The sequence below is a fragment of the Chlorocebus sabaeus genome, chromosome 9 (assembly GCF_047675955.1).
Source record: "Chlorocebus sabaeus isolate Y175 chromosome 9, mChlSab1.0.hap1, whole genome shotgun sequence".
NCBI classification, from domain to species: domain Eukaryota; kingdom Metazoa; phylum Chordata; class Mammalia; order Primates; family Cercopithecidae; genus Chlorocebus; species Chlorocebus sabaeus.
Window position 1 is genome coordinate 13,531,956 of NC_132912.1, and position 17,913 is coordinate 13,549,868.

The 17,913-nt window shown below is 44.5% G+C and overlaps 1 long non-coding RNA gene across 1 annotated transcript; it reads left to right on the forward strand.

Moving 5' to 3' along the window:
* The first annotated feature begins 1,215 nt into the window (after positions 1–1,215).
* Positions 1,216–17,302, forward strand: LOC140712485 (uncharacterized). The gene is made up of 3 exons (XR_012094091.1): positions 1,216–1,723; positions 5,573–5,623; positions 16,617–17,302. It is a non-coding gene; the product is annotated as an uncharacterized lncRNA (long non-coding RNA).
* Positions 17,303–17,913: the final 611 nt, after the last annotated feature.

The following is a 17,913-nucleotide window of genomic DNA, read 5'->3' on the forward strand; positions in this document are numbered from 1 at the left end:
AGTAAAAAGAAACAGATGAAATTCGTTTTAATAATATACGTTATTTAACCCACTACACTTCAAATAGTCTCATTTCAACATGTAACTAACATTTTTTAAATGATTAAAAGTGTCTTATTAGGTCTTTTAAATATAATGTAATTTTACACCTAAGAGCACATCTCAAGTGCTCAGTAGCTGTCTGTGCCTAGTGGCTACTGTATTGGATGGTGTAGGCTCAGAGATTCCATATTGCAAGGAAACTCCAAATAGAACCTGAGAAGTCACCAAGAAGTTACAGGGAAAATAATGGAAATGAGTAGAGGACGCAATTGGGTTAATATAAAGGCCGAGATGTTAGAAGACAGCCTGTCCAGGAAAAGGCTTAGGTGACAGCACAGTTAGGTTAGATTAAAATGGACTCTGTTGCTGGGCACAGTGGCTCACGCCTGTGATCCCAGCACTTTGGGAGGCTGAGGCGGGCGGATCACGAGGTCAAGAGATCAAGACCATCCTGGCCAACATGGCAAAACCCTGTCTCTACTAAAATTACAAAAAGTAGCTGGGCGTGGTGGTGGGCGCCTGTAGTCTCAGCTAGTTGGGAGGCTGAAGCAGGAGAATTGCTTGAACCCGGGAGGCAGAGGTTGCAGTGAGCCAAGATTGCACCACTGCACTCCAGCCTGGTGACAGAGCGAGACTCTGTCTCAAAAACAAAACAAAACAAAACAAAAAGGGCTCTGTTATGCAAAAATGAAAGCTCACTGAGAGTTAATGACTGTTCCCAGCATTTCTCTTAATACTCCAGGCAGGGATCAGGAGAGACACTTGCGGTCTAGGTGGTCTAGGCCAGGAGGTGGTTTGGTCTCATGTTTATTTGTTTCTTTGAATTCTAGTTCAGTTGTTGCCTTTGTGTGTTTATAGGATGAGGCTGTGGAGAGTTTAGCCATTTTTTTTTTAAACTGCAAATGATGTGTGTCTACATGTACATGTGTGCATATGCAGTTTTTTTTTTTTTTTTTTTTTTTTTTTTTTTAAAAGACAGGGTCTTGCTCTGTTTCCCAGGCTGGAGTGCAGTGGTATGATCATAGCTGACTGCAACCTTGACCTCCTGAGCTCAAGTAACCCTCCTCCATCAGCTGTCTGAGTAGCTGGGACTACAGGTGTGAGCCACCACGCCTGGCTAATTTTTAACATTTTTTGTAGAGATAGGGTCTTGCTATGTTGCCCAGGCTGATCTCAAACTCCTGGGCTCAAGCAATCCTCCCACCTTGGCCTCCCAAAGTGCTGGCATTACAAATGCGAGCTACTGTGCCAAGCTTGCAAATGATGTATATTAATAGTAACTACTTCTCAGACTCTTTAGCGAGAGACAATTTTAACTCCCTGTCCCATTCTAATTCACTAGTTTCCAAACTTTTCACTGTGTCTTCATGCTGACATTCTCCGCACTCCTCATCTCGGCTCCCCTACCTTTATTTCATCTTTGGACTAGCTTTCCTCCCCCACACACAGGCAGCCTAGATGCTCTACTTGTAGCTCTTACTAAACAGGCTTGAAATACCTGGTCCCCTCTTAACCTGCTCTGAAATATGTCTTCTTACACGCCTCTGTAAAAGCATTTTACGATCCCCAGTATTAATCCCTGTATATATTTTTTTCATCAGCGCTGCATAATTGTACCATGAGCCATGATCATCAGTCAAGAGACCTTTCTCTCACCAATGCAGATGATTGCTCCCTCCAGGTGTGTAGGAGGGAGGATGGCATGCCTTTAATCAAACCGTGAGCTTTTTCAGAACTTCCAACCCACCATAAAGCTCATCCAAAGAATGTTTGCTTTTCCCTGTCAAATATTTCCCTGATCCAAAGTCTGTTAACAATTTAAACGTCAAATCCCCCTCTAAGGTTACTGAACGGGTATCTGTTTTTGTTATGAAACGAAGGTGTGTAATTATTCCAGCCAGGTTCGAAGTCACCTGATCTGAGCTGGTCTCTCTCCCGGGGATGCTCTGTGAGTATTAAATTCCCAAGTTCCCTTCCCAACCTGGCAGTGCGACATAAGCAAACAGCTATCCGATTGCTGCTTTTGGAAGGCAGCAAACATCTGCCGGGCTTAGAGGAACCTGTTTCAAGCAAACACGCGCAGCTTATGGGGGAATCATCTTGGGACTAGCGTGCAGGCCCAGGCAATTGAGTAGGAACCACGTACTTTCAATAATTTTTTGACAACTAAGGACTTCTTGAAGCCAGGATTTCTCTTATCTTTTCCCTTTCTTAGCTGCAAGAAAAGCATGTACGTATTTTGTTGGTTGCAACTTTTCCAAAGCACTCTTTCTGGTTTTTGGTGACTGAGACAACTTTCTTTTCAAATTCTCTATTTTTTTTTTTTTTTTTTTGAGACAGAGGCTCGCTCTGTTGCCTAAGCTGTAGTGCAGTGGTGCAATCTTGGCTCACTGCAACCTCTGCCTCCCTCGTTCAAGCGATTCTTGTGCCTCAGCCTCCGCCAACTAGCTAGGATTACAGGTGCCCACCACCACGCCTGGCTAATTTTTGTATCTTTTAGTAGAGACGGGTTTTCACCATACTGCCCAGGCTGGTCTTGAACTCATGGCCTCAAGTGATCTGTCCACCTTGGGCTCCCAAAGTGCTGGGTTTACAGACATGAGCCACTGTGCCCGGCTCTTTTTCTTTTCTTTTCTTTTCTTTTTCTTTTTAAAGAGAGAGTCTTGCTCTGTCACCCAGGCTGGAGTGCACTGGCACAATCTCAGCTCACTGCAACCACCGCCTCCCGGGTTCCAGTGATTCTCGTGCCTCAGCCTCTGAAGTAGCTGGGGCTACAGGTGTACGCGCCACCACGCGGCTAATGTTTTTGTATTTTTAGTAGAGACTGGGTTTCACCACGTTGGCCAGGTTGGCTCCTGGCCTCGAGTGATCCAATAGCCTTTGCCTCCCAAAGTGCTGCGATTACAGGCGTGAGCCACTGCACCTGGCTTATCTCTATTTTCTTTTGCCAAGAATCCTTTGTAGTACCCAAATTTCGTGATGTCATGGGAGTGGAGTTAAATTGGAACCAGTTACGTTATATGAGTAATTAGAGTCCACTTTAACTACAATGACTAATAGGTCAATCCTGTTAGCGTAACATTCTGTTCCTGTCAGGAAGTGGTTACGTAATGCACGGCGGGACTGGTAGAATGGTGGGTTTGTTCGTTTCTGGATAGTAAGTAATTAGCTTTAATTTGACTTTAAAAGTGTTAGGAGGTGGCCAGGTGCAGTGGCTCACACCTGTAATCCCAGCACTTTGGGAGGCCGAGGCAGGTGGATCACATGAAGTCAGGAGTTTGAGACCAGCTTGGTCAACATGGTAAAACCCCATCTCTACTGAAAAATACAAAAATTAGCTGGGTATGGTGGCATGCACCTGTAATCCCAGCTACTCAGGAGGCTGAGGTGGGAGAATTGCTTGAACCGAGGAGGCAGAGGTTGCAGCAAGTTGCGATTGTGCCACTGCACTCCAGCCTGGGGGACAGAGCAAGACTCCATCTCAAAAAAAAAAAAAAAAAAAAAAAAAAAAAAAAAAAATTGGCCGGGCGCGCTGGCTCAAGCCTGTAATCCCAGCACTTTGGGAGGCCGAGTCGGGCAGATCACGAGGTCAGGAGATCGAGACCAGCCTGGCTAACATGGTGAAACCCCGTCTCTACTAAAAAATACAAAAAAAAAACTAGCCGGGCGAGATGGCGGGCGCCTGTAGTCGCAGCTACTCTGGAGGCTGAGGCAGGAGAATGGTGTAAACCCGGGAGGCGGAGCTTGCAGTGAGCTGAGATCCGGCCACTGCACTCCAGCCTGGGCGACAGAGTGAGACTCTGTCTCAAAAAAAAAAAAAAAAAAAAAATTAAAAAAGAAAAAAATATATATGTCAATAAATGCATGAAAAGATGTTCAACATCATTAGCCATTAGAGAAATGACAATCAAAGCCCCATTGAGATACCACTTCATACCCACTAGGATGGCTAGAATCAGAAAGACAGACAAAAGTAAGTGCTGGCGAAGACACAGAGAAATTGGAATCCTCATATGTTGTCGTTGGGGATGCAAATGATGTAACCAGTTTGGAAAATAGTTTGGCAGTTCCTCAAAAGATTAAAAATAGCATTACCGTGTGAACCAGAAATTCCACTCCTAAGGATACAACCAAGAGAAATGAAATATATGTCCACACAGAAATCTGTACACGAATGTTCCCAGCAGCATTATTCCCAAAGGTTAAAAGATGGAAACGACACAAATATCCATCAGGTGACACATGGATAAACAAATGAGTCCTATATCACCACACAATAGAATAATACTCAGCCATAAAAAGGAATCAAGTGCTGATCCATGCTACAATATGGATGAACCTTGAAAACACTATTCTAAGCAAAAGAAGGCAGGTGCAAAGGATCATACATTGTGATCATACATTACAAAGGGCATGTCCAGAATAGGCAGATCCCCAGAGACAGAAAATATATTACTGGTTGCCAGGGGCTGGGAATGAGGGGAATGGGGATGACTACTATAGGGGACAGAGTTTCTTTTGGGGGGTGACAAAAATGTTCTAGAATTATATGGCGGTGATGGTTGCATATCCTTAGAATACACTGAAAACCACTGAATTGTGCACTTTGAAAGGGTGAATTTTATGATACATATATATTTTATCTCAAAAGCAATCATAGGGTGTAAATTACCTTGATCAACTTCCTTTCTGAGAGCAAACATTAACTGGGAGGAGAAAGTAAATTATTCTGGGCACGGTGGCTCATGCCTGTAATCCCAGCACTTTGGCAGGTGGATAACCTGATGTCAGGAAGTTTGAGACCAGCCTGACCAACGTGGAGAAACCTTGTCTCTACTAAAAATGCAAAATTAGCCAGGCAGGGTGGCGCATGCCTGTAATCCCAGCTACTCAGGAGGCTGAGGCAGGAGAATCACTTGAACCCAGGAGGTGGAGGTTGCAGTGAGCCGAGATTACGCCACTACACTCCAGCCTGGGCGACAAGAGCGAAACTCCATCTCTAAATAAATAAATAAATAAATAAATAAATAAATGAAAAGAAAATAGAGATGAGTGAAGCCTCCACATGGTCTGGATTCATGTTTGAGGCATGTCCTACACCACCATCCATGGACTTTTGTTAAATTGCTGCTATTGTCAATGAAAACATCCACATGGCCTTCACTCCATCCCAGTGGGAAAAAGATGCTGTCCACCCTAGTGCTATTCCAGCTCTAAACATCTGCAGTTCTGCAGGTTCTTAGTTTACTTCTGTAGGGAAGTGCTCACATTTGTTTCTTATTGGAACATTTTGGGGAAAAAAGTGTATGAGAAGAGCCAACAGGAACATCAACTTGGGAACACCCTTTTGGAAATGAGGATGGAGCTGTGGCTTAGACTTCAAGGAAGTTATTGAAACCTAACACAGGATGAGGCCCCCAAAGAAAGCTTGTGGTTGAACCCCAGGATTCGGCAGTCCAGTCACTGGCTACAAGAGTTGCTATTCCTCGGGGTGTCTCCTTGCTTCCATTTCTTTCATTTGTCCTTACAGGGATCGTGGGTGAAATCGAGGAGACGAAACCAAGGGATCCCCACTATGAAGGTAAAGAACAGAATTTTTGGCCAGGTGTGGTGGAGGCAGGAGGCAGGAGGCAGGAGGATTGCTTAAGCCCAGGAGTTTGAGAGCAGGCTGGGCAACATTGCAAAACCCTGTCTATACAAAAAATACAAAAATGAGCTGGCCATGGTGGCATATGCTCCTGCACTCCCAACTATTTGGGAGGTTGAGGTGGGAGAACCATCTGAGCCTGGGAGGTCAAGGCTGCAGTGATCTGTGATCGTGCCACTGCATTCCAGTCTGGGCGACAGATCGATACTGTCCAAAAACAAACAACAAAGAAAAAACAGATTTCTTTTTTTTTTTTCTTTTAGAGACGTTTTCTTGTTCTGTCGCCCTGGCTGGAGTGCAGTGGCACGATCATAGCTCAGTGTAGCCCAGAGCCCCTGGCTTCAAGCAATCCTCCCACCTCAGCCTCCCAAGGTGCTGGGATTATAGGTGTGAACCGCCGTGCCTGGCCCCAGAGTAAATTTTAAAGCAGAACGTACAGTGGCAAAAGCGAGAATGAACTGAGGAGGGAAGGAGGGCGAGATTATAGAACTGCAAAGTAATTGAGTCATCTGGAGATAAGATTCAAGAAGGAAAAGGAGGTAGGGTCAGGTGAGGTGGCTCATGCCTGTAATCCCAGCACTTTGGGAGGCTGAGGAGGGCAGATCGCCTGAGGTCAGGAGTTTGAGACCAGCCTGACCAAGATGGTGAAACCCCATCTCTATTAAAAAATATAAAAATTAGCCAGGCGTGGTGGCCGGTGCCTACCCTAATCTTAGTATGCAAATGAATTCTCCCCTTGGCTGGTGCCATCTTGTCTGCTCCGTAGTGTACACATGGCTGGCAGAGAAGGGAAGATGGATCCGCCATGCTGAACATGTCTAGCTCCTAGTTCCTGCTCGCATTCACTCGTGCAAGCTTCCAGCTTGCTTGTCTATGTCTGCAGACTTTACAGGCTGCTCTTTGTTAGAAAATGATTTGGGACTGCTTTTCATTAAAAAGAAAAAGCCTTACCGAGGACTTCCATACCCTCACTATCTGCCTAAGTGGTTTCTTCCTAACTCCTGTATCAATGTCTCTTGTTTTCTATAAGATAAAAAGGAAACTCCCAAACAAAAAGGGACTTACACAGTTTAGAAAGGACCACCACCATTTAAAAAAGACGTTTGGACCAGGTGTGGTGGCTCACACCTGTGCTTTGGGAGGCCGGAGGTGAGAAGATCCCTTGAGCCCAGGAGTTTAAGCTGTAGTAAGCTATGATCGCGCCACTGCACTCCAGCCTGAGCGACAGAGCAAGACCCAGTCTCAAAAAAGGCCGGGTGCAGTGGCTCATGCCTGTAATCCCAGCACTTTGGGAGGCTGAGGTGGGTGAATCACCTGTGGTCAGGAGTTCAAAACCAGCCTGTTCAACATAGTGAAACCCCATCTCTACTAAAAGTACAAAAATTTGCCAGGAATGGTGGTATGATCCTGTAGTCCCAGCTACTCAGGAGGCTGAGGGAGGAGAATCGCTTGAACCCAGGAGGCGGAGGCTGCAGTGAGCTGAGGTCATTCCACTGCACTCCAGCCTGAGCAACAGAGTGAGACCCTGCCTCAAAAATAATAAACAAATAAATAAAGATTTGATCATTTGAAAAATATTCCAAGGCAAAAAATTTTTGAGGAGAATTGAGATGACAAAAATCTCTCCACTGTAATCGCCAAAGACACAATTTTTGAAATTTAGGTTCCTAGAAAAAGTGTGTTCCTAAGGGCGAGGATTCATGACACACCCTAAAAAATATATGGGGATAAAAAATGCAAGCCTCTCGTTTAATCTTGCAATTGCATCACACCAAGCCGGACAAGAAACAAACACTTCTCCATCTTCAATGAGACATGAAGTGGGTATGAAAGATGCCATTTTAGTATGGCTAAAAAGACAGGGCAATGCCAGCCAAGTAAAATACTCAGCGGAACTGGGGTGTGGCCAGGAGAATGTAGGCTTGCACACGGGGAGGTGGTGGAGTGAGCCTTCCACCTTGGGCAGCAAAGCCAGGTTCCCGGGTTACTGAGCTGAGCTGGGCGGTTACTCAGCCTACAGTAAACACAGGTTTCCCAGCACTTAAACTTGAGGCTCCTGAAACCGACCAGGTGGTTCAGAATTCCTTGGAGGAGGTGGGGAGATGGTATCATCTCTATCACTTGTGGGACTAAAGACCATTTCATTTTGCCCAGCAATAGCCTAGAATCTGTCATTTGTAGGACTAAAGACTAGCAATAGCCTAAAAGAGGTGGGTGGGGAGTGCCAGACAGGGCAGACCAGATCGCAAAGGAAAAAGAACCCTGGCGCGCAAGCACTGATAGGAGAGGAAATGTTTGCTCAGCTGTCAAGGAAGGAGAGAAAAGGGAGAAAGCGCAGACAGCGTGGCAGGTTAAGTGTAATCACGCGTGAGACAGAACCACTGTGAAAAATTCTCCGATTTTCCCACGGCAAAAGTCTCAGCCAGGCCAAGGGCGCTAAAGGAATCCGAGGCTGATCGCCCACGACCGGAGGTTAAAGACTCAGGAAGAGTTCAGAAATTCAGGAAAATAAAAGCAGATTATCATTCAAGGGTTCTGTGAAGCAGAGAAAAGGTGAAATGACCGGAGGACCTGGGAGTGGCCGGGGTGGGGGCGGGCAGGAAAGCGATCATTCCAGGTAAATTCCACCCGGAGGTGCGGCTGGAGAGGCAGGGAGCCAAGGCGCGCAGGGTGCGCCCTCTTCACTCGGAGCACCCTGTCGAGCAGATCAGCTCTAAGCAAGGCCAGGCTGGAGGGAAAAGTGCAGGACTGTGCTTCTGGGCGGCCTTCATTTTTATACCATGGGGAAAAAAAATGCCCAGCTGATTTTTCTTTTCTTCCTCTTCTCCTTTTTTTTTTTTTTTTTTTTTTTTTGAGAGCGGGTCTCTGTCTCCCAGGCTGGAATTCAATGGCACAATCTTGGCTCACTGCAACCTGCCCCTCCTCGGTTCAAGCGATTGTCCTGCCTCAGCCTCCCGAGTAGCTGGGATTACAGGCGCCCGCCACCACCCCCAGCTAATCTTTTGTATTTTTAGTAGAGACGGGGTTTCACCATATTGGCCAGGCTGGTCTCAAACACCTGAGCTCAGGCAATCCGCCCGCCTCGGCCTCCCAAAGTGCTGGGATATAGCAGACATTTGCGTTTGTTAGCTCAGTAGCCTCAGAGGCCCTGAGAGGTAGAGCTCAACACAGAAGCAGCTCAGAGCAGCTCGCAGCCTTTCCAAGTCTGGTGGCTGGGGGAAGACCCAGCTGGGATTCGGCTGACTTCTGAGCCTTTTACCTCTTTATGGCTCTGACACCCTAGAGCACCAACACAGCTGCCTCTGAGTGTATTTTGAGACATTATATTTGTAAACTGCATGTAACTTTCTGAATGAAGTTTTAGAAACAGATGGCACACCCTCACCAGCTCATTTCTTGCCAGTATTCTCAATCGTTGGCACCAGACAGTCAGATACTGCTTTGGAGAGAGAAAATACTGCCAGGCAAGGTAAAATCTTTAGCCTTTGACTCTTCAGCAAACACAAACTAATGAGAAACGTAGGTCTCATTTTGCCAATAAGCAGAGACTGGAACACTCAATAATAATAGTGAGAGAAAGAACAGATCATGTCAATGAGGAGAACTGATGATGTTGCCAAGTGAACCTAGGTGAAGAGAATTAATAGAAGTGATTCTTCCTCTTCCTGGCTCTCTCTTTTATGGTGAGCTATATGAAGATGCCAGGAGGGTTAGGATAAAAACCATGCCTTTTTTTTTTTGAGACAGAGTTTCACTCTTGTTGCCCAGGCTGGAGTGCAAGGGCATGATCTTGGCTCACCGCAACCTCCACCTCCTGGGTTCAAGCGATTCTCCTGTCTCAGCCTCCCAAGTAACTGGGATCACAAGCCTATGCCACCACGCCCAGCTAATTGTTTTGTATTTTTAGTAGAGACAGGGTTTCTCCATGTTGGTCAGGCTGGTCTCGAACTCGTGACCTCGTGATCCGCCTGCCACGGCTTCCCAAAGTGCTGGGATTACAGGAGTGAGCCACGGCATCTGGTCGAATTTTCTAAGTAGCTCAAAGTCACCAGGGAAACAAAACCATTCACATAGACTTCTTGTTTGTTTGAATTGGCAAATGCCATCAAGAGTCCAGGAACTACAAGGAAGTGGTGACAGTGGTAGCCTCTGTGGCTACCCTTTGTACCTTTTGAATTCTCTACTAAGTTTTTAAATTTATGTAAGAAAAAAAGAATTTATGTTCCAGATGTAAGGTCACTTTAAGGAACAGACAGGGAAGGACGTAAACACATCATCCTTCAGTTGATCCAAATCTGGACATGCTTCGAAATGGACAATGTCTAAGAGAGGGAGCTATGCTTTCCAAGCTTGGGTCCAAAGACAGAGGCTGTGCCGCTGAAGCTGTAAAGAGAGAGGGAAAGGAAGTGAATGGATTTGTTACAATCCTGTTTTTTTTTTCTATTCTTTTCCTTTTTTTCTTGATACAGGGTCTCTCTCTGTCAGCCAGGCTGGAGTGCAGTGGTACCATCATGACTCACTGCAACCTTGACCTCCAGGCCTCAAGCGTTCCCCTCACCTCAGTCTCCCAAGTAGCTGGGACTACAGGCACATGCCACTGTGCCCCGCTAATTTTTAAATTTTTTTTGTAGAAACAGAGGTCTCACCATGTGCCCGGGCTGGTTTCAAACTCCTGAACTCAAGCAATCCTTCTACCTTGGCTGGACAACTCATGCCTGTAATCCCAGCATTTTGGGAGGTGGGATTTGCTTGGCCTAATCTTGGCAATTTTTAAAAGAAAATCTTTATAAATAGAAATTACAGGCACGGTGGCTCACACCTGTAATCCCAGCACTTTGAGATGCTGAGACGGGTGGATCAGCTGAGGTCAGGAGTTCGAGACCAGCCTGGCCAACATGGTGAAATCTCGTCTCTACTAAAAATACAAAGAATTAGCTGGGTGTGATGGCAGGTGCCTGTAATCCCAGCTATTCTGGAGGCTGAGGCAGGAGAATCGCTTGAACTTGGGAGGTGGAGGTTGCAGTGAGCCAAGATCGCACTGTTGCACTCCAGCCTGGGCAACAAGGGCGAAACTTCGTCTCAAAAAAAAAAAAAAAAAAAAGGAAAAAGAAAAAAAAGAAAAGATTTCTCTAAATTGTAATATCTTTATCAGTGGAGTGGGCGCAGGAGCCCACATGACAGGGCCTTTTGAAGGTTGAGATCATGTGGGTAAGGCTCCTTGGACAGCGGGTGGTGAAACAGTAGCTTCCAGCATCATCCTAAGGCTGTCTCCACAGGCAGGATGGCCAGGGTTCTGCCCATCTCACAGGTGGGCAGGATCTGCTGGCGCTCCTAGTGGTTCTGGAAAAGAGATGTGAAAAGCGCACGCAACCCACCAATCGGTGAGCAATTCCTGATTGCTTTCTGGGTGAGGTTAGTGTTCTCTGCAGTCTTCAATGGGAAATGAGTAGAACCTAAGTAATGGGAATTGGGGAACCTAAAACCGAAGTAAGTGATGGTCAGTAGAATCAGGACAGGTGGACAGCAAAGGGAGGGAAAAGGGAAGATCTTCAAGAGAAAAGCGGACAAGTTAAAGGGCATGATAGAGGCGCTTACGGATTCAGGGAGGGGAGAGGAAAAGAAAATTTATTTCCAAGACAGAGGGGAAAAGCACATTCTAGGACTAGGTGGGGAATGATAAAAGCAGAAGAAATACAAAACTATCAAATGTCTGTGATAGTGTTTAGAAGCAATCAGAACAAGATCTGCGTGAATGTGAGGTCAGAAATGAGAAAATCGGGCTGGGCGCGGTGACTCACGCCTGTAATCCCAGCATGTTGGGACGCTGAGGTGGGCGGATCACTTGAAGTCAGGAGTTTGAGACCAGCCTGGCCAACATGGCAAAACGCTGTCTTCACCAAAAATAAAAAAATTAGCCAGGCATGGTGGTGACGTGCCTGTAATCCCAGCTACTTGGGAGGCTGAGAGGGGAGAATCACTTGAACCTGGGAGGTGGAGGTTGCTGTGAGCCAAGATCACACCATTGCACTCCAGCCTGGGCAACAGAGCAGGACTCTGTCAAAAAAAAAAAAAAAAAATCACGTGAGCGTATTTTTAAAAAAATGCATACAATAATGTAAATAAAAAAATACATTTAAGATGCTTAGGGAGAATCAAGTCACTGTCTTGGTCAGGAATCCATAAGTGTTCCCTTTGTCCTGGTGTTCAAGGCCTTCCAAGATCTTGACCCAAATGGCACCTAACCAGTCCTGGCCCTCACTACAATAAATAAGGTCATTTAGTAAATCTTTCTTTGCCAGGCGTGGTGGTTCACACCTGTAATCCCAGCACTTTGGGAGGCTGAAGCAGGAGGATCGTTAGAGGCCAGGAGTTAGACCCTGTCTCTACAAAAAAAAAAAAAAAAAGAAAATAAAAGTTAAAAATCAGCGGGGTGCTATGGTGCACACCTGTAGTCCAAGCTACTCAGGAGGCTGAGACAGGCGAACTGCTTGAGCCTAGGAGTTTGAGGTTACAGTGAGTTATGATTCTATCATCACACTCCAACGTGGGTGACAGAGCAAGACCCTGCCTCTAAAAAACAAAACAAAATAAAACAAAAACCTTTCTTGACCACCCGTCTTGGGCTAGGAACTGAAAGAATGAAGCCTTGACTCTGCTTTTTTTATCTAATGAGAATGCCCTCTACTCCAGGTAGACCAGCTCTCTTCAGAAAGCAAAGTTTCTTTCCCTGACGCCTTTGCTCACACCCTTTGGAGCTGAAAAAATAACTCTCAGCAATGCACCTAGGATAAATGCATTGCAGAAATTGCTTCCCCAGTAAAGGACCTGTCGTTATTCCTCTTGCCTTAGATTGTTTCCCGAGCTTCCCTTGCCCCACCTATGTCCCACTTTCCCTCTCTGGCCATTCAACAAATTCATTCAGTAGCGGCCCCTTTAGGAGCTTGCAACCTAGAAGAGATCAAACAAGTGCTAGTAAGTGACTGTGATAGTGACCAGCATGTGGCCAAAGTGCTACTGCAGGAAGGGAGATGGTGGAAGAGGAGGGAAAGAATGCACTAGAATGACTTTATGGAGGAGGTACCATCGGAAATGGAAGGGCATGAGTAGGACTATAGAGACTGGACGGTTGATTGAGTTGATTGAGAGCTGGTTGAGTAAGTATCTTGCATGGCTGCATTTGGTATGTTTGATGGGGGTAGTGGTGGTAGTGGTGTTTAAAATGATGGTAGTCGTGGTAGTGATATTTTGGTGACAAACCTGGAGAGCTTGATTTGAGCAATGCTGCGAAGAGCTTTTGTTGGCACGCTGGGGAATTTGTATTTAATATAGTAGCCAGTAGGGATTCATCAAAGGTCTTTGAGAAGAAGAGTGACATAGAGCCATGTAATCTTAGAGCTCAAAGGGAACTTAAAGGCCTTTAATTCCACCAAAAGTTTGACATCTCTGTCTACCAAGTGTGAGCTGGGAAACTAGTTTCTCACTGTCATGAGAGTTAAATGAGAGGGCAGTTGTAAAGTGCACAGTCCATGGTTTGACATCTAGTAAAGCTCAGTTAATGTAGTAAAGCTCAATTAATGTTGACTGACACTGTCATCACCATCATCACCATCATCATCACCATCACCATCATCATCACCATCACCACCACCATCATCATCATCATCACCATCATCATCACCATCACCACCATCACCATCATCACCATCATCATCACCACCATCATCATCACCATCATCACCATCACCACCATCACCATCATCACCATCATCATCACCATCACCACCATCATCATCATCATCACTATCATCACCATCACCATCATCACCATCATCATCACCATCATCACCATCATCATCACCATCATCACCATCATCACCATCATCACCACCATCACCACCATCATCATCACTATCATCACCATCATCACCATCATCATCACCATCATCATCACCATCATCATCACCATCATCACCGTCATCATCACCATCATCACCGTCATCATCACCATCACCACCATCCTCATCATCATCATCACTATCATCACCATCATCACCATCATCATCATCATCATCATCACCATCATCACCATCATCATCACCATCATCACCATCACCATCACCATCATCATCATCATCATCACCATCATCATCACCATCATCACCATCATCATCACTATCATCACCATCATCACCATCACCATCACCATCATCACCGTCATCACCACCATCATCACCATCATCACCGTCATCATCACCATCATCACCATTATCACCATCATCACCACCATCATCACCATCATCACCATCACCACCATCATCATCACCATTATCACCATCATCACCATCATCATCACCATCAGCTTGGCTGTTATTTAGGAAGGTGTTCCTTAAGCCTTATTCCTCAGTTGTCCTGTAAGTATTTGAAGACAACTGTCCCATTCCTGTGTGAGCTTTTTCCTCTTTAAATATTCCTGGTTTCTTCCAGCACTCCTTATGCATGGGTGTCACATTCCCTTACCCTCCCGACTCTCTCTAGCCCTTGTAAAATGTGATACACAGAATCCAGTTGTCTGTCTGATCATAGCTGACCAGAGCAGGTTCTTCCTTTCTTCCATTCTAGAGATGATGCCTGAATTGAAAAAAAAAAAAAAAAAAAAAGAACCAAAAAGTTTTTGGCAGCCTCATCACATTGAATCTCTGAATATAATGCTGATTTAAACTCCCAAGCCATTCCCACATACACTACTGTTAAGCTGCAGTCTTTCCACTCTCTCCTTGCACTTGGTCCCAGCACAGAGCTTCAGATTGCTTTATGATGATTACATCTCCTCTTATTGTCAGGAAAAGGCCTTGAAATGGGCAGAAAGATTACTGAGTTTCCTTTCAATGGATTGCTGGGTATTATCTAGCAGAGGCTTCAGGGTTGTGTTGTCTGATTTCACAGGGGTCTGTGTCTTTCATCGTTTTTGACTGAACTATTTTGTAACTGTAAATTATAGAAAACACAAGGTTATGGAAATGATTCTTGTCCATAGAGATAAAAGGAGTTTTGTCTGGTAGAAATGCAATTGATTTCTACCCCATAAAGAGGCTGTCAGTCTTGTGTCTCTTAGTAAATTTATTTCAGCACTCCTTTCTGCTTGTAGATATGTCTGTTCTTTGGATTTCTTTCAGCCAATTGTAATATTTTACTGCCTGCACCATTAATTAATGAGTCAAGTTAATTTAAAAATCTTGGACACATGTCCATTATATAAATGTATATATACACATATATATATACACACACGCACATATACATGTGATATAGATATGCATATATATGCATATATATTCATTTTATATATATGCATATATACATGCATATATTCATTATATATGCATATATATATTTTTGAGACAGTCTCCCTCTGTGTATATATGTATATATAATATATATTGTGCATATATAAATATATAACTATATATATTTATAAATATTAAAATATATTAATATATAATATATAAATATATAACTATATTTATATATATTTATAAATATTAAAATATATTAATATATAATATATAAATATATATGCATATATAATATATAAATATATATTCACATATATGCATATATATGCCTTTAAAATCAGGCATTTTTTTTATATATATATATACATATATATATAAAATTATTTTTTTTTTCTGAGACAGAGTCTCCCTTTGTTGCCCAGGCTGGAGTGCAGCAGCGCAATCTTGGCTCACAGCTATCTCCACCTCCCGGGCTCAAGCAATTCCCATGTCTCAGCTTCCTGAGCAGCTGGGACTACAGGAGTGCGCTACCATGACTGGCTAATTTTTGTATTTTTAGTAGAAATGGGGTTTCACCATGTTGGCCAGCTGGTCCTGAACTCCTGGCCTCAAGTGATCCATCCGCTTCGGTCTCCCAAAGTGCTGGGATTACAGGCATGAGCCACCGCACCTGGCTTATTTTATATTTGTATGAGAACCATGATTTTTTACTTCAACACATTTATAACAGTGCAGATACAGCATATTGCATTCTGATTTTCCTATTCCATGACAAATTGGAGAGTTCTGAACAGGGCAGAAATGAAGACTGACCAAGTCATAGAGACCTCGTTTTAGACTAGTTATGACACTCTCAACCTGTATGTCTTGGTAAAGTTGTTCAACCAGATATTAATTCACTTAACCAAATCGATCTGCTTTTACTTACAAAGAGGTTGTTTATAAATCCATTTGTTCATAAGTTCAAAGTGATTAATAGGGGGTTAAAGTTAAAACTTGCGATCCCCAGATACATTTCTGCCAATGGTGACTGTAGGTCAGACTTCTATAGCTTTAAAATCAGGCATACATTTTTCCTTTTTGCTCATTTACATTCTAATGGACGCCCTTTGCCAAGATAGACCAGTCTATTATTGAAAATCCGGACCGACCTTGTTGTACAGTATTGAGGAGAAATGTGTGACCCCAGAAAGAGCCACCCTTCAAGACGGATTGTGAGTGGCTAACTGGATCTAAGTCCTGAATGGAACTGAAAGCCATTTGCCGACTGGAGGTTACACGTGTACCCTGTACAAGCGGAACAGTAGTTAAACTTTGGGGCTTTGATAGCTGTCTGGTCCTGTCGATGCCACCAGAATCAACCACTGCTGGAAGGCCCCATTCTGCCACCTGGACCCGACCCATGAACTGTGATCTGTGGTCAGTTTTAACATCAGCCAATCAGGATTGAGTGATCTCGCATGCCTCATTTGCATAGCAGACTGGAGGGAGATCCCGGGCTGGAACTTTCCCTAGCAAGACAGTCCCCTCTTGGTTCTGGTGGAGTGCACTTTTGTTTGGTATAGAAGGCGTCCTCTCCGCAGTTTGAAAACTGCTTGCTGGAATAATGTCTCTTTTTCTTTCTTTTTTTTTAGAGAAAGGGTCTCTCTCTGTCGCCCAGGCTGGAGTGCAGTGGCACAATCCTGGCTCTCTGCTGCCTTCAACTGCCGAGCTCAAGGGATCCACCCACCTCAGCCTCCCAAGTAGCTATAGGCACACACCACCACATTGACTAACTTTTTAATTTCGATTTTTTGTAGAGGTGGGGTCTGATATGGTTTGGTCTCTGTCCCCACCGAAATCTCATCTCAAACTGTAATCCCCACGTGTCGAAGGAGGGACTGGGTAGGGGGTGATTGGATCATGGGCGCGGATTTCCCCCTTGCTGTGATAGTGAGTGAGTTTTCATGAGATCTGGTTGTTTAAAAGTGTGGCACTTCCCCCTTCGCTCACTCTCCTGCTTTGCCATGGTAAGACGTTCTTGCTTCCCTTTCGCCTTCTGCCATGGCTGTAAGTTTCCTGAGGCCTCCTGGTCATGCTTCCTGTTAAGCCTGTGGAACTGTGAATCAATTAAAACTCTTTCCTTTATAAATTACCCAGTTTCAGGTAGTTCTTTACAGTAATGTGAGAACGGACTAATACAAAGTCCCACTATGTTGCCTCGGCTGGGCTCAAACTCCTGAACTTAGGCGATCCAGGTGATCCTCCCACCTTGGCCTCCCGAAGTGCTGGGATTACAGGCATGAGTCACCATGCCTGTTACTCCTATGGGTCTTAGTGGTGAGAGATGAGCAGATCAGTTTGGGGCGTTTTTGTCATCTGCATGAACCTGAAGTCCCATCTATAAAAGCCATTTTGGGGAGTATCAAGAGAACAGGAGTGGATGTGTAAATAGAAGCCAACGCATAATGTTTATATTTGGCTCTGACTCAGAAGGAAAAACAACACATCTATGAAAATGGAAAAGGCCACGTCTCTGAAAACCTTTCAGCTCTTCAGAGAAGTGCATGACAAACGCAAGCTCTTCTATGCCCCTCATTACCTTTCGTCCCCTATTGGCAGTTGTATGACCTTTCTATTCCCAGCACCTGTCACAGCACCCCGTAATGATTAGAACTCATGATTGTGCTTTGAGTGGGAAGGTGGGCAGAGGGTGAGGACATCCTGTGTAGGAACATAGGACCAAATGTTGGGTTAACACGGCATGGGTGGCTGAGAGGTGGCAAAGTCAAAGAACCTGAAAAGACAGATATTTTCCTGTATTCCAAAAGCGTTTCAAACAAAATATTCACTTTCAAAAAAGTGAATATTTGACAGAGTAACTTCACTTATAGAAACTCGATTAGCCTAAAAAAATAGCCAGCAAGGCTGGGCATGGTGGCTCACATCTGT